We start from the raw sequence: 20,045 nt of genomic DNA on the forward strand, positions 1-20,045 counted from the left end.
ATCATCCTAACACACGCAGCTACCCAATCCTGCCCGAAGCCTGCTAATCTTTCTGCTCGCCAACTATTCCCATCGAGCATCACCCCCCCTCCTCCTTTCCCTCCCCAGTCTCCACTCTCTCTGCCACCACCACCTTCCGCTCCAGCCCCAAGACCAACCTCGCCTGCCGATGTAAACTGCATCCTATTTAATGCCTGATCCGTAGCGAAAAACAGGCACTGCATCTTTGACCTCCTCGCCTCTGACAAACCAGACCTGGTTTTTATCACAGAAACTTGGTTCTCTGACGACTTCGCCCCAGTCGCTAATGAAGCCTTCCCCCCTGCCTACTCCCTCATCCCACTGAACCGTCCCTCCAGAGGAGGGGGAGTAGCATTCGTCTTCAAGTCTCTCTTCAACGCCTCAATCATCAACAACCAACCTTCCATTCCTTCCTGCGAATCTCTCCACGTTAGACTATCCCTCTCCCCGTCGCTCTCACACACCTTCTTAATAATCTACAGGCCCCCTGGCTACGATAGACAATTCGCAAACAATCTCTGCGACTATATTGCCACCCTTCAACTAAACCATACCAACCTCACCCTTCTTGGAGGCTTCAACATATGGCTCGACATCCCCACCAACCGTATGACACACTCTCTGGTTGACGGTTTGGATGCAATTAACCTCCAACCCCACATAAATGGCCCGACTCACTATAAAGGACACACTTTTGATGCCATCTTTAGCTCCAACACCCTGATTGATTTAAAGCTCCCACCCCAATCCTTTGGTCCGATCACTTAATTCTCTTGTTCGCCATTCACTCACCCGACCCCCTTCCCGTACTCGAATCTGAACCTCCGAATCTACGCAAATGCTGGAAAAAACTAATAATCGTCCCGGACCTGGACGACGCACTCCTCCAGTCTCCACCACCTACCTGCCAACTCAACAAACAACTAACCCCCAACGCCTTTGACTCATGGCTCAACACATCTCTGCAAACCATCAACCCACCGTGGCCCCTTTCCCAGATAGTTCACTCCTGAGTTGAAGATCACTAAACAACTATATAAATACCTAGAACGCAAATGGCAGAAAGACAAAACCCAGGAGAACAGGGCCACCTTTGCCTGACACCTTCGGAAAGCAAAAAAAAAGCCCACTACAACTCCCGAATCCTAAACTGCAAAAACCCAAGCAAAGAACTCTACAAAGTCATCTCCGAATTCACCAATCCGACTTGCAACACGACCGTCCCGACTCCCTCACAATCACTGTGCGACTCACTCTCCCTCCACCTTTACACCACAGCTCTCAAAAGAACAAATACTCTAGCCACCAAACTGGCTCTCTTACATCCACCAAGCAACCCTCCCCCATACCAGCCGGCGCACCAGCTGCGACCACTACGCAACCAAAGTTCGAATCCTTTAGTCCAATATCACCAGAACAATTTTGCAAACTTCTATCTGCCCGCAAACCATCTGGCTCGCCGCTGGACCCTTGCCAAGCCACAACCCTCAAAGAAATTTTTGCTTCCACCTGCGCAGAAGAACATGCAAGATCCATCATAAATGCCTCCAATCCTCTGGTATCTTTCCCGAAGCATTTAAAACAGTTCATGTCAAACCTCTAATTAAAAAACCTTTGCTCGACCCTCTCGAGCCTAAAAACTACTGCCCCATCTCAAACACCAGATTCCTTGCCAAACTCATTGACCGAACTGCCTACTCCCAACTAAATGCCTTTGTCGAAGCCAACAATCTCCTAGACCCCGCTCAATCAGGTTTCAGAGCCCGTCACGGAACTGAAACCACCCTAACCTCTATTTGGGATGACCTTAAAATGACGGCAGACTCTGCGGGATGTGCAGCACTAATCCTTCTTGACCTGTCCGCCGCCTTTGACACAATCAATCAATCAATCAATCAATCAATCCTCCTAGACCGCCTCCACTCCCTATGAATTTGTGGAACCGCTCTTAAATGGATAGCCTCATTCCTCAAAGATCGGTACCAAATAACGATACTCTCCACCTATCCCTCCCAAGCCCGACCAGTCAACACAGGAGTCCCACAAGGAGTATGCCTATACGCCCTCCTGTTCAATCTCTACTTGATCACCCTCCCACCAATAATTAGTTCACACAACATCCTGTGCTACAACTACGCCGACGACACTCAACTAATTCTAAAACTCCTGAACTAGCCTCCTGCCTCCTCGACATAGAACTCCTGTTAAACTCCTACAAAACTGAAATCATGGTATGTGGCAACTCCGAACACCTTCCGCACCCGCTACCCTGGCCATCCGCCATGGGCAACTCACCGACCCCCTCCAACTCAGTGAAAAATCTTAGATGCACCCTTGACTCTGACCTAACACTCTCGCGCCAAGTCAACAACGTCTCAAAGTCCTGCCACTACCACCTTAAAACCCTTAGGCGCATCTTTTTATATCTCTCCTTTCCCAACAGACTCTCTGCGGTCCAATCAAGTGTTATATCAAGACTTGACTACGCAAACCCCTATATCTCGGAGTCCACACGTACCAACTGAATAAACTCCAAAGAACACAAAACACGGCAGCCAAATTGCTACTTGCGCTCGGCCCAAGAGACCACATCTCCCCAGCCCTTAAGATGCTGCACTCGCTTCCAGTAGCCCAAAGGGTGACTTTCAAAACCTTGTGCATCTCCCATCGAGCACTGCATAAAACCGAACCTCAATATCTTCAAGACAAGCTAAAACCCTACCAGCCCCCACGCACCCTAAGACCAAGCGCTCAGCCAGTCTCCTAGTCATACCGAAGACAAACTCAATCAGGTTAGGCGGATCATCATTCTCAGCCTTGGCCCCCACGCTATGGAACTCACTCCCACCCCACATCCGCCTAACTGAGGATTGAATGTCTTTGCGCAAACTGCTGAAAACCTGGCTCTTCCCCTAAAACCAACCCGTACCAAACTAACCCAAACAGACCAAAAACAACTCAAGGACACCAATCCATCAAACCACCTGATGCGAGAAACTAACAGCTAATAACTCCTAGTATAAACTAATATAAACTAGAAGGACAAACAGAATTAAACGAATAAAGTAGATCAAAGCAGTCAAAGGGTTGATAAGAGTAGATCATATGGAAACAGCAAAGATATTTAAACTCCTGAAATGAACATAATGCATGTGGAGTGAACAAAATGAATGGTGTGGATGAATTAGTTAGAATGGATGAATCAGGTAGAACAAAGGAATGTGCTGAGTGGAAGAATGCATGAGTGGAAGGACAGTGTAAAACAGAAGAATGTCCAGAACGGATGAGCGTAAAGCAGATAATGGTGTGTAGAGCGGATGAGTATGTAGAGCACATGAGTGTGGATAACGGATGAATATGGAAGTGCGGAGAGTGTGTAGATCGCTGGAGCATTTGAATGTACAGACCTGGCGAATGTGGAGTGTATGTAGATCGCTGGAGCAGATGAATGTACAGACCTGGCGAATGTACAGAGCGGATTAGTGTATAGAACGAATGAGTGTATAGAGCGGATGAGTGTATAGAGCCGATGGATGTATATGGCGGATAAATATATAGAGGGAACAAGCGGATAGAGCGGACGAGTGGATAGAGCGGATGAGTGGATAGAACAGATGAATGTATAGAGCGGATGAGTGTATCGAGAGGATGAGTGTATAGAGCGAATGAATGTCTAGAGCGGACGAGTATATAGAGTAGATGAGTCGATAGTGTGGATGAGTGGATAGAACGGATGAGTAGATAGAGCGAATGAGTGGATGAGTGTACAGAACGGATGAAGGTATAGAACAGATGAGTGTAGAGATGAATATATGGAACAGGATATTGCTGTTGAATGCGTGTAAAGGACGAGTGCTTAAAGCGGATGAGTGCGGGGAGCAGATGAGTGCCTAGAGGGGATGAGTGCGTAGAGGGGATGAGTGCGTAGAGGGGATGAGCACGTAGAGGGGATGAGTGCTTAGAGGGGATGAGTGCGTAGAGGGGACGAGTGCGTAGAGGGGACGAGTGCGTAGAGGGGATGAGTGCGCAGAGGGGATGAGTGCGTAGAGGGGACGAGTGCGTAGAGGGGACGAGTGCATAGAGGGGATGAGTCCCTAGAGTGGATGAGTGTGTAGAGGGGATGAGTGCGTAGAGGGGATGAGTAGGTAGAAGGGATGAGTGTGTAGAGGGGATGAGTGCGTAGAGGGGATGAGTGCGTAAAGGGGATGATTGTATATGGCGGATGAGTGTATATGGCGGATGAGTGGATAGAGCAGATGAGTGGATAGAGCGGATGAGTGGATAGAGCGGATGAGTGGATAGAACGGATGAATGTATAGACCGGATGAGTGTATAGAGCGGATGAGTAGATTGAGTGGATAGAGCAGATATAGCGAATGAGTAGATAAGTATACAGTGAGGATGAGTGCGTAGGGGGGATGAGTGCGTAGAGGGGAAGAGTGCGTAGAGGGGATGAGTGTGTAGAGGGGATGAGTGAGTTGAGTAGAGGGGATGAGTGCGTAAAACAGGTGAATGCATGGTACATGTGAGGACATAAAGCAGATGAATGCCGGAGTGAATGAGTGCCAGAGTGAACAGACGTGTTGCGTAGAACGGACGAGATCGTAGAACGAACAAGCACAGATTGCACCCAATACTGATGAGTGCGTAGAATGGATGAATACGTAGAGCTGCCGAATGCGTAGGGCATGGGACAGACAGGAGTGCATGCCTGGGACAGACAGGAGTGCATGCGTGACGCAGACAAGAGTACATGCGTGGGGCAGACAAGAGTACATGCGTGGGGCAGACAAGAGTACATGCGTGGGTTGACTGGAGCGTGCAGAGCAGACTCGAGCGCGATGGGCGAGCCGGAATGCATGAGTGCGTGGAACGGACGAGAGTGTATGGAGCAGACTGGGATGCATGGAGTGGATAGGAGTGCATGGAACGGACTCAAGCGTATAGAATTGTGTGACGTATATAGTATGGTTTGGAATGCAGAGAACGTTTGAAAGACCATACAACCCATCATATCACACCACTATGCTTACTTTCTCCTTTACATCACCACTCAACTAGAACACAGAGATACTATGACACCATCGGTATAACTGTTCTCATACCAACATCCGCCGCTCACTCCACATCATTCTAAGTAAACACTGCTGGTTACACACCCCACAGCCAGGTGTTCTCCTCAGGCCTAACGCAGCCACATCCTGTCTGGATAAATCCTGCCAGAACTAACACATACTCCTGATCTCTCAACAACCCCATCTACCACTAAGAAGCAGCTATTACATTGATACCGCACAAGCTGCACACATACCCGGTGCTCACACGCACCTTTTGACTCTCTCTACTCTCTCTACTGATCTGAACTTCGGTTCCCAAGGGCGTTCAACCTACCAGCGCTTTCAGACCATACCAATGGTATATAAGGCGCTATATAAATGCAAAATAACAATAACAATTCCATAAACATGACTGTTCTTTTTTCACTTTTGCTCGTGCTTCGAGCCCTCTGTAATTCACAATCTCAAAAAGTCTTTCTTTACTCATGTAAATGTGCACGTGGCCTCACTGTCACTTTGTTTCTTATCACACTCTTTCATCAATGGACAATTGGAGCTTTCATCTTCATCGCGTCTCTCGCCATACGTGTGTCCTCGTTTTGAAACATTGTATTTCACTTGCACTTTTCACAAACTGGGCTCCCGTCTGCTTTGAACTCACTGGCTGTGTTTCTCTTTATCGCTTGCTCCGTGTCAAGGTCAGGGTCTCCTCCGCTGCCCCTCTGATGCTCCTGGGCCATCTGGCATGCCCACAGGAACGAGCACCTATGCCAGAATTTCTCTCTGGAGTTTGTTTCCTCAAGCAACCCCCTTCTGGCTCCTTGGAGACACGGTTCCCTTACCACGCTTTCTGCAGCCGTTCCAGCTCTCGGGCCCTCTGCGCTTCATTGTCCGCTGACAGATTTCGCCGTACCTAGGCGACCCAGTTCACCTGCCTGCTTGACCTCCAACTTGTGTTCCTTCTCTGGCTCCAGATCACTCACTGTTTAATTCTAAGCTCCACCTATACTCTGGGTAGTCGTCAATGTGTTTCAGGTGTGCCTGATTATGACTCAGTGCCTGACCCTGCCTGGCCTCATTATCGGGACAGGACCATTGCATATCACAAGTGGTAATCTTCCTAATCTCAGTCTTCTTCTTCTTCGTCTCAGTAGTTGGGCTGACACAAAAAGGAGGGGCATTATGGGAATTGTAGTATCCCATAAAGTTAGAGGGATTATGGGGCAAACATTTGTTAGGAAATGGGGGATTACATGTCTTGACTTGCAGTGTTTCTTTGCCACTCCCCAAGGACCCCCTACCGAGGTGATCCTCCCTCACTAGTCCACCCCCAGGGTCAGTATCCAATAGCGATGGCCCTTCCCTGGCTACCTGAATAAGGAATACCCGGGGATCGAGTAGTGAAACACCCTCAGGTTTTTCACATACCCTTCCCCTATGCGATATGGATGGAACAACTTCACAGAAAGGAAATCCACATTGCCTTGGCCCTTTCTTTTTCCATGTTCAACTGTGAAGCAGTAAGGTTGTAAATCCGCAAATGATTGCATAACCCGTAGATTAGATTCCTTTCGCTGATTTATCCATACAAGGGGAGCGTTATCAGTGACTAATCTGAACTTCCTTCTGATAGATAGTTCTTGAGATGTAGGACTGCCCACTTTATAGCTAGCGCTTCTAATTCCAAAACGGAGTAATTTTTGTCCCTTGGAAATAGTTTTCTACTGGCAAATAGTATAGGGTGATCTAAGCCATCATGATTTTGCAATAGTACGGCACCAAATACAGTCAGGGAAGCATCTGTTTGAAGAATGAACTCTTTGGAAACGTATGCTACTCTTAAAGGGGTGTTGGCACAGGGTTTGCTTTAAGTTGTTGTAACAAGCATCATCCTCATCTTTCCACTGAACTCTTTGTGGTTCTGCATTTTTAAGCTCATCAGTCAGTCTGGAGGTTTTATCAGAAACATTTGGAATGAACGTACGATAGTACCCTATCAATCCCAAGAAGGCTCTTAGATCTCTTTTGGTTTTAGGTAATGGTGCTTCAAGGACTGTTTTTACTTTTTCCATTTGGGGTTGTACACTACCGTTCCCTACGAAGAGGCCTAGGTATTTTAGGGCTGACTGGGCCAATTTACATATTTTTGGGTTGCCCGTTAACCCAGATTTGCATAGAGCTCTTATGATGGTATATAGGTGATGGAGGCGGTCTTTCCATGTCTTGCTGTAGACTACAATGTCATCAATGTATGAACAGCAGAAGTTAGAATAAGGTTGCAAAATTCTATCAATTAATCTTTGGATCTTCACAGGGGCACCATGGAAGGGCAAGACTTTAAATTGGAATAATCCTATTGGGGTTGAAAAGGCTGTTTTCTCTCTATCAGGCCCGGGTAATGGGATCTGCTAGTACCCTTTTGTAAGGTCTGGAGTCGACAAATAGACTGCATCCCCTAATTTATCTATTAGGCCATCAATACGGGGCATGGGATAAGCATCGGAGCAGGAGATGTAATCTACAATTCTGATGTCTATGCAGAATCGCCAGCTCTGATACGGTTTTGTCATCCATACTATGGGAGAAGACAAGGGACTGGAAGATGGTTCAATGGTTTTAGCTTTTAACAAACTTACCACTTCTTCAATGACAATAGTTTTGCGGGCTTCTGATAGTCGTTACAGTTTCAAATGCACCACCTTACCTACAGCAGTACGTATGTAATGGTAGGGTCCCTTTACTCTTCCTGGTTTTTCACTAAAGACATAAGGAAACTGTACAATAAGATTGTTTAACTCTCCTTTCTTATTGTTTGTGAATACCTGGGGGATTAGAGTTGGGTTATCTATTTTTTGTGGCACAAAACATGATAAGATCGTAGACTGAGAGGGTGAGGGGTTTTCTTTCCACTCTTTTAAAAGATTAACCTGGTAAATGTGAGTCTTTGGGCATCTATCAGGTTGTAACACTCTGTAATTACACGTCCCTGTCTTTTCTGTTATTTAATAGGGTCTGTGCCACTTCAAAACCAACCTATTTTTGGGAACAGGCAGGAGGACTAGAGCTTTCTGTCCGACAGAGAAATATCTGAGGTGCACCTTCTTATCATAGGACAGCTTTTATCGGCATTGGGCTTTTTCTACATGAGTGTAAACTAAATTTTTGACTAACGCCATGTGTTCTCGCAATCATATGGTGGTCTGAGAGAGAGGTATTGGGGTCTCTTCTCGTACCTCCCATGTATGCCGCAGCATGTCCAAAACATCCATAGGCTCTTCACCATACAATAGTTCAAAAGGGGAAAACCGGTGGAAGCTTGTGGGGCTGTTCTTACCGCAAGTAGGGCCTAAGGTATCATGCAATCCCATTCTTTCCCATTTATGTCAAATCTTTTAGAATTGTTTTGAGGGTCTGATTAAATCGTTCCACAAGCCTATCCGTTTGAGGATGATGAACAGAGGTTCTTAAGGTGGCAGTATGTAATGAGCCTTTCACCTCTCCCATAAGCTTACTCCTACAAGTTGTACCTTGCTCTGTTGGGATTTCCTTTGGGAATCTGACCCAAGGGGAAAAAAAGAAGCAGGTGTTTCAATATTTGCTACATAGTGTTATTTCTCATAGGAAACACTTCGGGGTACCTTGTGGCATAATCTACAATTACCAAGCACATACCAAGACACATTTATTACCCAACTTGGAGGTTTCAAGTGGACCAATTATGTCCATTCCAATGCTGGAAAAGGGGACTTCAATTATTGGCAATGGATTAAAAGGGGCCGGAGGACGAATATATCTACTGGTCTTCTGACAGCTCACATGTCTGAACAAAATGTTTGATATCTGCATGATTCTATACACATGTATCAATTTAAAACGGTGTGCACCAGCTGTGAGGTTTTACAACTAAAACACTCACTTACCGACAACAGCAGTATAAACGTACTTCTTATCTACAGACTCCCATCTTTAATTTCTGATTTCAACGAGGAACTAGCCCAACAGCTCAACAGCCTCCAAAGCCCAAAAACGAACATATTGGTATTGGGCGATTTCAATCACTGGCGAGGGAACTTAAAGGACAAGGAAGCAATAAGCCTTGAGAAGGCTCTCAACAGTATTAACTACCAGGTCATGAATGCAGCCCCCACAATGACTAATGGTAACCAGCTTGATTGGGTGGCCACTCAAAACCTTGAAACTAGCGACTACAGGACAACTCCATGCATCTGGTCTGACCGCTTCAAAATATCTTTCACTCTCACGCTGCGGCCACCTAAACAGAAAATCCCCAATGAGCCCAAGAAGACGTTAAGCCACAACTTTAACAAAATTGAGAGGGTGCACCCCTAGCTCAGCCTATTAAAGATACCCTAACAGACAGCACTGTCATGGCCACAGGCCCCAGAACGCAAAAAACACACCATCTAGTGATGGGGCAATTGGAGCACTTAACTCACTTATGTCCCTTTGGAACCCATATACACAGGGGACCTGGCTGGACTCGGTCCGCCAGGCCCATGTAGAGATGTGAGCAGGAACACTTTATTTCAGTGCAGGAGTGCTTTTACTTTATTTCAGTGCAGGAGTGCTTTTATTTTACAAGAACTTTCCAGGAGCGGAAAGCCTTTATTCCAGAGAACATCCTCATGTGCTGACTCATTGGGTGTGGCTCCCTAGGCCTGGTCTTCATGTGCTGACTCATCAGTGTGGCAGGCAGGCTGAACCTGGTGTGCGTGGCTTCAGAAGCTCAGCTATATAAGCTGCTCCATCCCTAAGGCTGGTGCTTCGCGTTACTGTGCACTCGCATGCAACGTGATGCTCACCGCCGCTTGGACCAGTTTTCTTACATTTGAAACCAAGCGTTCTCCTGCATACTCACCTCCAGGAAACTGGTGCTTCATCGCTTCATCTGCAGACTTATCTCCTGATATCCAGTGACCTTGATCCCGATGCCGCAGCACTGCACTCCGCATCCATGAACATGGACCCTGTGAAGAAGAAAGACAAGGTTAGACCATCCGTCATAGGGCCGCGCCACATTTGAACCACGCACGCCACCTATTTAACAACTTACCAGCTACTGTACCACTGCAGCTTTGTTCCTCATTCCCTCCGGCTGCCGCCTTGAGCTCAGCAGCTTCTGCCAGACCGGCAACATCCCTGCAAGTGAAGAAAGCAAAACGGCAAACATCAAAAGTGGAACGGACAGCAATACAAGACAACAAACTTTACAATACAACAAAAACAGATGAGGAAAGACAAAGTCAAACATGAACACTTGCCAGAGGTATAGTGGCTTAGTCGCAGCAGGACTGGACTACCACGTGCTAGGGACCAGTGAAGGAACTCAGTCCAGATCATACAACCGCCCCTGCCAGAAGCAGCAGGACGCAGTGCTCGCCAAAACTAATCAACAGGTGAGCTTTCCAGGGACAGCGGATCCCACGGGGACCACGGTTTGGGAGAAGGGGTTTGGAAGGGGATCAGGCACACAAGCTGGCATACTCACACCCCCTATTCTCCATGCAAGAGCAGTCCCGAGCAGCATCACCTATTACCACCAGTCACCACATAAGGGCAGAGGGCAAAGACGGACCCGAGCGACCTCACCCCTGGGAGGGCTGCAACTGTGCCCCAACGCCTCCGCAGAGACCAGGTGAGCGTAACAGAACGCAAAGCCTCTTCGAATCTCTGCCTGGGCGTTATGGAAACTTCTGAAACTGACCAGTTGGCTCGGTTACTGGGAGAGTTACGGGCTGAAGTTCATGCCTCAAGACAGGAAACCAATGCCCTAAGGAGGGATCTAATTGTGAACCGGGAGTGGACAGATGAAATAGCAAGGCAAATGCTCCAGGCACAGGCAGGCCTGGTCCCACTGCTGGGGTATGCCCCTCCTGCCACGCCTCCACAGCCCACGCCAGTACAGGTGGTTCTTCCATGGGGGGTTCCCCTGGCCCCACCAGAACGCTTCACAGGTGATCCGAATAAGCACGCCACCTTTATGAATCAATGTCACCTGCAATTCTTGTGCAGACCTGGGGCATTCCCCAACAATCAAGCATGAGTGGCATTTGTACTCTCATATTTGGGAGGTAGTTCAGCGGACTGGTCAATACCCTTGGTAAACCAGGATGATCCTTTGCTTCGAGACTTCAGAGATTTCCTGCGTGAAATGGAGAAACTATGTGCACAGCATACTCAAAGGCGGGCTCTGGACAATGAACTGTTATCACTACGGCAGGGTAATCAAGACTTACTAACATATATCACTTCCTTCAATCGTCTCATAGCACAAACTAACTGGCCAGAGGAGAAAAGAACTACGCTCTTTTACCGAGGCTTGTGAGGGGAACTTAAGGACATATTAGCCCAAGTAGTAAATCCTCCGGAATGATGTGCTGAATGCATCGACCTGACAGTGCAGCTCGATCACAGATTGCAGGATCAGAAGATGGATAGGGCCAAGGCCGAGGGGCGGGCGGTCTACGTGCGACCCCGTGAGAATCAAACCAAATCACACGATCAGTGCGACCAATGCAAATCAGAGGCTTGCGGAGCCCACTCACCAAGGCAGAAAAGGAGAAAAGTAGACAGCAGCATCTTCGTTTGTACTGTGGTAAGGCATGTCACTATCTCCGAGAATGCCCTGTGAAACCCCCAGGAAAGCAGTTGGAGCAACTGACAAGGGTGAAGAAGAAGAAGAGGACTCAGCAAACTCCAACGCCTGGCAAGCGTAGGGGTTCACTTGTCGAGCGGTGAAAAGGAACCAATACAGACCTGTGATAAAAATGGGGCAGATTTCGTAACAAAGACGCCCGCTGGCTCAGGCTCTGTTAATACTAGGCAGAAAGTCCATATGAAGGGTTAATTGTGGAGATCTAACGAAAGGGAGTAATTGACAGGTCACGGGACCAATCGCCGAGAAGATTTCAGGGAGGTGACTTTGATGGCAACAATTGTCCTTTCTTTGTTTTTTGTTTTTTGGTTGCCAGGAGACGGAGGAGGAGGTTTTGAAGGAAGACGGTTGGAACTGGGCTTACTGAGAGAGGAGAAGAAAGGAATGAAGTGCCGTTGCACCGAGATGAGTCGAAGTTACTGAACTATATATAAATATATATATCTTAAGCGATAGTTCGAAATCGCTAATGACTTTGCTCCATGTGAGACGGAGAGAAAGCTAAGAAAGGGAGAGTCCGCATACGAAGGGAGCAGCTGATCTGCCGATGGGAGTGACTGTCACGGAGCTCGGAGAGGGAAAATCAAGCCGAGCCGAGCAGCGGATGACTCGCTGAACCTCCCGGAAATAGAAAGTCCCTTCGACATCGGTGAAATCCAAGCCGATTAGCTGATCGTCTGTCTCGAACGAGAAGAGGACGCGACCGTGTCGGTTTCATCGGAATACACGGGAGGTGAGACAGAGAGAAAGTTCTTGCCGGATGATCGAGGGGATCGAAGACGAGGTTCAGAAGAGGCGTGATCTAACCTGGACAAATACGAAGAAACGAAGCAGGGGAGTGTCAGCGGAGGAGCGTGGTGAATATCCTTTGAAGTAACGCACCTGATTAGCGGTAAGAGAGTGTTATGAAAGAACGAGCACCGCTATAAGAGAGATTAAACGGATGCAGATAAAAGCGTATGTAGACTATTTCTAACATTGAAAGTGGGCGCCGTTGCGCTGCATATTAGTTAAAGAGTGACATGCTACGAGTTATTGAGGAGATGCCATTAAACTAGTAACTGGATGCAAAACGCCGAAGTGCAGGTTGAGAAACACTGAATAAGGACTATTATAAGAGAGAAGAGAACAAAGAGGGAGACAAGTATTAAAGGAAAGGAGAAAAGACTAGTTATCATAGGAACCTCTTGACCAGGGCAAGAGGAAGACAGGGAAAAGAACGAAGTCTGAACCAAGGGAAGGAGAAGAGATTCAACCAATATTATAGACGTTACAGAAAAGGAAGACACGAAAACCAATAAAGACTTACCTGAGATATTCAGTTTTCACTTGGCCAAAGAGAACTCGATCCCCTCTAGACGAAACCGGAGAACACCTGTATCCTTTGCAATGGGTTTATCTGAAAGAAAACACAAACAAGTTTATTAGAAAAGTTGTATGTTGATAATAAAAGTTAACTTGTGACTAAGTTTATACGTTCTCCGTGGAACTGCATTTATTGAACAACATTGTGTCCAAACATCACAATTTGGTGTCAGAAGTGGGATCTAAGGGAGAACACCATGGAAGAACTCATTAAAACGCTAAGTGAGGGGCAACAGTTACTTCAACAGGCGCTACAGTTACAGAACCAACAAGCCCAAGCAGATAGACAAGCATTTCAACAGGCCATACAACTACAACAAGCTCAATTAATGGAGGCGACCACAGTACGAAGACATTCCCAGGTTCCAGCATCAGTTTTACAAAAGTACACAGTAGGAGAGGACCCAGCTCACTTCTTTGTAAATTTTGAGAGGGTGGCTAGGAACGCTCAATGGCCAAACGATAGCTGGTGTCATTACATAGCCCCACTCATGACAGGGGAAATGCAGAGTGCTTTCCAAGCAGCCAATCCAACCGGGGAAACCCCGTATGCAGATATGAAACGAGTAGTACTGGAACGCTTGGGACATGATGAAGAGGCATATAGGATAAAATTTAGAGAAGTCAAATTACAAGCCGAAGAAACACCGAGGCAGCTCTTTTATAGAGTCAAAGAGTTAGGGGAGAAATGGTTGCAGTCTAACAACAGTACCGCTCATGAGATGTCAGAGAAAATTGTTATGGAGCAGTTTGTGGAAGCCTTACCTTTACCAATGCAACGCTGGGTACGACAACATCACCGACCCAGCCTGGTAGAGGCGGTTAACATCGCTTCAGCCTATCAAAAGGCTGGGCAAGGCAGATTCCTGACATATGCAGCAAACAACAAACCAACTCCCACACCCAGTGGGAATAACCATTCGCTCAGAACAAATATTGTGACAAGATGGCCGAACTCGATGCTACGTAAACCGGAGTGGGAGGCTCAAAAAGGGAGACCAACGAGTGAGAGCCCTGTAGGCATCAGGCCCACCAGTATGATCCCAAAAGGCATACAATGCTTTGAATGTGGGGAATGGGGACACCTAGCAAGAATGTGTCCCAAAAGAGTTAAGACTGAACCTATGGATGTGGGAAACATGGAGGTCCCAAGAGAAGGAGAAAATCAAGAAGGAACGACAATCCCTAAATCCTCATATTCCTATATTTGCGAAGCAGAAGTTGATGGGAAACATACAAGAGCTATGGTGGATACCGGCAGTTTGCAAACAGTTGTAAGTACAGAACTTGTGGGGAATACTGGGAACTCGAATACACTAATTCCCATACGTTGTGTCCATGGAGATGTCAAAGCATACCCGACCAAAGAGATTAGGTTAAAAGTAGCCGGGGAACAGATGGAGGTGAGGGCCGCCCTAATGCCAGTATTACCAGAGCCTCTACTTATTGGGTCCGATGTTCCCAATTTTTCACGGATCATAAAGTCAATAGAAGAAAATTGGTTAAGAAGTGCCCCTTTTGCCCATGAGACCTTTGCAGAGCCATTAACTAAAGAGAAGAAAGGGAAGTCGGACTTAAGAAAGTTAAAGAAAGTTTGGGCCGAAAAAAATGTTTGTCCCATTGCAATTGACTGGAAAATTGATGAAGCGGGAGATTCTTTCAGAATGGCACAAGAAATAGATCCATTATTAGGAAATGCTAGGGCTGCCGTTAACTCAGGGGTATCGGGAAATGGTCCATCTTTTATTAAAGAAAAAGGATTATACTATCGAACTAGCAAGGATGCCACTGGAGCAATTCTGAAACAGTTGCTAGTACCCAAGAAATATTATCAAACGGTGTTGGAAGTGGCCCACCTACAAATTGGTGAAGGCCATTTGGGAACAGAAAAGACCACACAGAAAATCCTTGCCAGGTTTTATTGGCCGGGGCTTTATGCTCAGGTGGCTCGTTTCTGCCAAGCATGTCCAGAATGTCAGAAGAAAAACAAAGCCAATGTGAGGAGAGCACCTTTACAGCCGATGCCAGTCGTATTGGAACCATTCCATCGGATTGGATTAGATATTGTTGGTCCCTTAGAACCTTCATCCAGGGGCCATAAATATATCTTAGTGATTGTCGACTATGCTACCAGGTATCCAGAGGCCTTTCCTCTTAGGTCTACTAGTGCCCAAAGTATATGTGATGCCTTGATTCCCTTTATCAGTCGAGTAGGAATACCAAAGGAGTTTGTTACCGACAGAGGATCCAACTTTATGTCGTCAGTGATGGAACAAGTGTGTACGATTCTACAAATGAAGCATTTAAAAACCGCTGTCTATCATCCTCAAACTGATGGCCTTGTAGAGAGGTACAATCAAACTATAAAACAAATGTTGCGTAAAACAGGGGAACCCGGAGGAAAGAATTGGGACAGATTGCTGCCATGGATACTCCTTACCTTAAGGAATACCCCCCAGTCATCGACAGGGTTTTCACCCTTTGAACTTCTGTTTGGTAGATCAGTGAGAACGCTACTCGATGTTTTGAAGGAAAACTGGGAAGAGGAGCCGAGTCAAGAGATTTCACTTACTGAATATGCATACCAACTTAAAGAGAGGGTAGAAAAGTTACAAAACATAGCCAAAGAAAATCTATTACAAACACAAAACAAACAGGAATACTACTACAATAGAAACGCTCAATTAAGATCATTTAACAAAGGAGATAAAGTGTTGGTCTTACTCCCGACGTCTGAGAACAAGATGCTGGCAGCGTGGAGAGGACCCTATGAAATTGAAGAGGTACTAGGTCCTCTAACCTACAAGGTGAGACAAAATGACCGAAGGTTCCCAACACAGACCTATCATGTGAATCTACTAAAGAAATGGGTAGAACCTATAACGACAGTGGCAGTGATTAATACGAAAGAAACATCTTTCGAACCTTTTCCAAGGTTAAAAGAAGATCTAGGATTGGAAGCGTTAAACATAAATCAAAATCTATCTGAGTTACAGAAGGAAGAACTACTCGGGTTGGTGAGGAAATTTACAAATACTTTTTCGTCCTTACCGGGGAGAACGAACATGGTATGTCATCGTATTGTAACTCAGCCAGGAGAAGTAGTAAGAATTAGACCCTATAGAATTCCAGAGACAAAACTACAATCTATCAATAAGGAGATCAAAGAAATGTTGGAGATGGGAGTAATAGAACCCTCTCATAGTGAGTGGTCCTCCCCTGTAGTAATGGTGCCGAAACCTGACGGATCGGTTCGTTTTTGCATGGACTTTAGGAAATTGAATGAGATTTCCAAGTTCGACGCCTACCCTATGCCACGAATCGAAGATTTACTAGACAAGCTAGGAAAAGCTAAATTTTTAACAACTATAGACTTGACCAAAGGATATTGGCAAATACCATTGCTCCCCGAGGATAAAGAAAAAACTGCGTTTGCCACTCCAACAGGTCTGTTCCAATTTACAGTCTTACCATTTGGGTTGCATGGGGCACCAGCAACATTTCAAAGGCTCATGAATTCAATCCTTAGAGGACAGGAAGAATATGTAGGAGCATACCTTGACGATATTATTGTCTTCAGTCAAACTTGGGACGAACATTTAACCCATTTGGGAAATGTACTTAGGCTATTACAAGAATCTGGTCTACACATAAATCCAAAGAAAACGTTCATGGCCAATTTCTATACGAGATATTTGGGATACTTTGTAGGACAGGGGATGATTAAACCACAAGAAGACAAGTTGAAAGCCATAAAAAGCCTACAATTTCCTACAAACCTCCGACAAGTGCGAGCCTTTCTTGGTTTTATTGGGTATTATAGAAGGTTCATACCCCATTTTTCAACAATAGCATCACCTCTGACAGATTTGTTGAAAAACACATCTAGCAAGAAGAAGGACTGGTGTACAACAGAGACAATGAATGCATTTAATAACCTAAAGAATGCTTTATCTGAAAAAGCCATTTTAAATTGTCCAGATTTTTCAGCTCCATTCTTCCTACACACAGATGCCTCTGGAACAGGGCTTGGAGCGGTATTGTTTCAGGGGCAAGATGAATCAGAGAAACCCGTACTTTTCATAAGCAGGAAGCTCTTGCCACATGAACAACACTATGCTACCATTGAAAAAGAATGTCTTGCAGTGAAATGGGCCATAGAAGCACTACGCTACTACTTGTTAGGAAGAGAGTTTACTCTGGTGACAGATCATGCACCTCTTGTATGGTTGGCACGTAACAAAGATACTAATCCCCGAGTATTAAGATGGTTTTTATCACTACAACCTTTTACGTTCAAGACCGTTCATCGTCCAGGAAAATTAATGGCCCAGGCAGATTTTTTATCACGAAACAATCCCCTTACCAAACGTAAGGGACTAGAGGGGAGGGTATGTGATAAAAATGGGGCAGATTTCGTAACAAAGACGCCCGCTGGCTCAGGCTCTGTTAATACTAGGCAGAAAGTCCATATGAAGGGTTAATTGTGGAGATCTAACGAAAGGGAGTAATTGACAGGTCACGGGACCAATCGCCGAGAAGATTTCAGGGAGGTGACTTTGATGGCAACAATTGTCCTTTCTTTGTTTTTGTTTTTTGGTTGCCAGGAGACGGAGGAGGAGGTTTTGAAGGAAGACGGTTGGAACTGGGCTTACTGAGAGAGGAGAAGAAAGGAATGAAGTGCCGTTGCACCGAGATGAGTCGAAGTTACTGAACTATATATAAATATATATATCTTAAGCGATAGTTCGAAATCGCTAATGACTTTGCTCCATGTGAGACGGAGAGAAAGCTAAGAAAGGGAGAGTCCGCATACGAAGGGAGCAGCTGATCTGCCGATGGGAGTGACTGTCACGGAGCTCGGAGAGGGAAAATCAAGCCGAGCCGAGCAGCGGATGACTCGCTGAACCTCCCGGAAATAGAAAGTCCCTTCGACATCGGTGAAATCCAAGCCGATTAGCTGATCGTCTGTCTCGAACGAGAAGAGGACGCGACCGTGTCGGTTTCATCGGAATACACGGGAGGTGAGACAGAGAGAAAGTTCTTGCCGGATGATCGAGGGGATCGAAGACGAGGTTCAGAAGAGGCGTGATCTAACCTGGACAAATACGAAGAAACGAAGCAGGGGAGTGTCAGCGGAGGAGCGTGGTGAATATCCTTTGAAGTAACGCACCTGATTAGCGGTAAGAGAGTGTTATGAAAGAACGAGCACCGCTATAAGAGAGATTAAACGGATGCAGATAAAAGCGTATGTAGACTATTTCTAACATTGAAAGTGGGCGCCGTTGCGCTGCATATTAGTTAAAGAGTGACATGCTACGAGTTATTGAGGAGATGCCATTAAACTAGTAACTGGATGCAAAACGCCGAAGTGCAGGTTGAGAAACACTGAATAAGGACTATTATAAGAGAGAAGAGAACAAAGAGGGAGACAAGTATTAAAGGAAAGGAGAAAAGACTAGTTATCATAGGAACCTCTTGACCAGGGCAAGAGGAAGACAGGGAAAAGAACGAAGTCTGAACCAAGGGAAGGAGAAGAGATTCAACCAATATTATAGACGTTACAGAAAAGGAAGACACGAAAACCAATAAAGACTTACCTGAGATATTCAGTTTTCACTTGGCCAAAGAGAACTCGATCCCCTCTAGACGAAACCGGAGAACACCTGTATCCTTTGCAATGGGTTTATCTGAAAGAAAACACAAACAAGTTTATTAGAAAAGTTGTATGTTGATAATAAAAGTTAACTTGTGACTAAGTTTATACGTTCTCCGTGGAACTGCATTTATTGAACAACATTGTGTCCAAACATCACAAGACCTCACATCTAGTCATCCCTGTGCTCCTGGTAAACCACAATCAACTGTTGAAAATGCATGCCTTGGAGGCATACATTGACAGTGGGGCTGTGGGAAATTACATGGACCAAGATCTGGCTACCTCGATAGGCCTTCCTCTCCAACAGCAGCAGGTTTTGGAAAAGTCACAGCAGTTGATGGATCTCAGCTATCATCTGGCCCAGTGACGCATTACACCTAGAAGGTCATGCTTCTGTGTCAGGACGGTCACCAAGAGGACATCACCTTCGATCTCATCAGCGCTCCTCAGTTCCAGATGATATTGGAAATGCCCTGGCTGGAGACCCACAATCCCAGGATTGACTGGCGTAAACGAGTTCTGACCTTTCCCCAAGACTGTGCCGACACCTGTTATAGCAAGGGATTCTCATTAAAAGGTCTTACCAACCCAGGTTCGTCGAAGAAAGAAACCAGACTGGGCCTCACCAGTTCACTACCACCTGAAAACATGGATTACCAAGATGTCTTTCAAAAAGAGCAAGCAAACACCCTACCTCCGCACAGACTGTTTGACTGGCAAATTGATCTGGAACCTGGAGCTCAAGTTCCCTGCAGTCGGATTTATGCCCTAACAGAACAGGAAGACCAGCATCTAAAAACCTACCTTGATTAGTATCTGGCAAATGGCTTAATTCATCCGTCCAAGTCCCCTGCATCCTCGCCCCTCTTTTTTGTGCCTGAAAAGGAGGGAGACCTGAGAACTTGCATTTACTACAGAGCACTTAACCAGATCACGGTAAAAAAAACAGTACCCGTTACCGCTTATCCCCAAGTCAAAAACGCTCAGATATATACAAAACTAGACTTACGATTTTCCTATCATCTAGTAAGAGTCAAAAAGGAGAAGAGTGGAAGACGGCCTTTCGCACGAAATATGGCCTTTATTAATATCAGGTTATGCCCTTTGGACTATGCTCCGCCAACTGTAGGTCGTCTGCGCTCTTGTCTATATTGATGACATTCTTATCTATTCGACCACCAAGGAGGACCACGTCAACCATGTCCGGCCAGTTTTGGAGAAACTGCGGCAACACCGGCTATATGCCAAATTGGAGAAATGCTTCTTT

The sequence above is a fragment of the Ambystoma mexicanum genome, chromosome 6p (assembly GCF_040938575.1).
Source record: "Ambystoma mexicanum isolate Mex_15411 chromosome 6p, UKY_AmexF1_1, whole genome shotgun sequence".
Taxonomy (NCBI): domain Eukaryota; kingdom Metazoa; phylum Chordata; class Amphibia; order Caudata; family Ambystomatidae; genus Ambystoma; species Ambystoma mexicanum.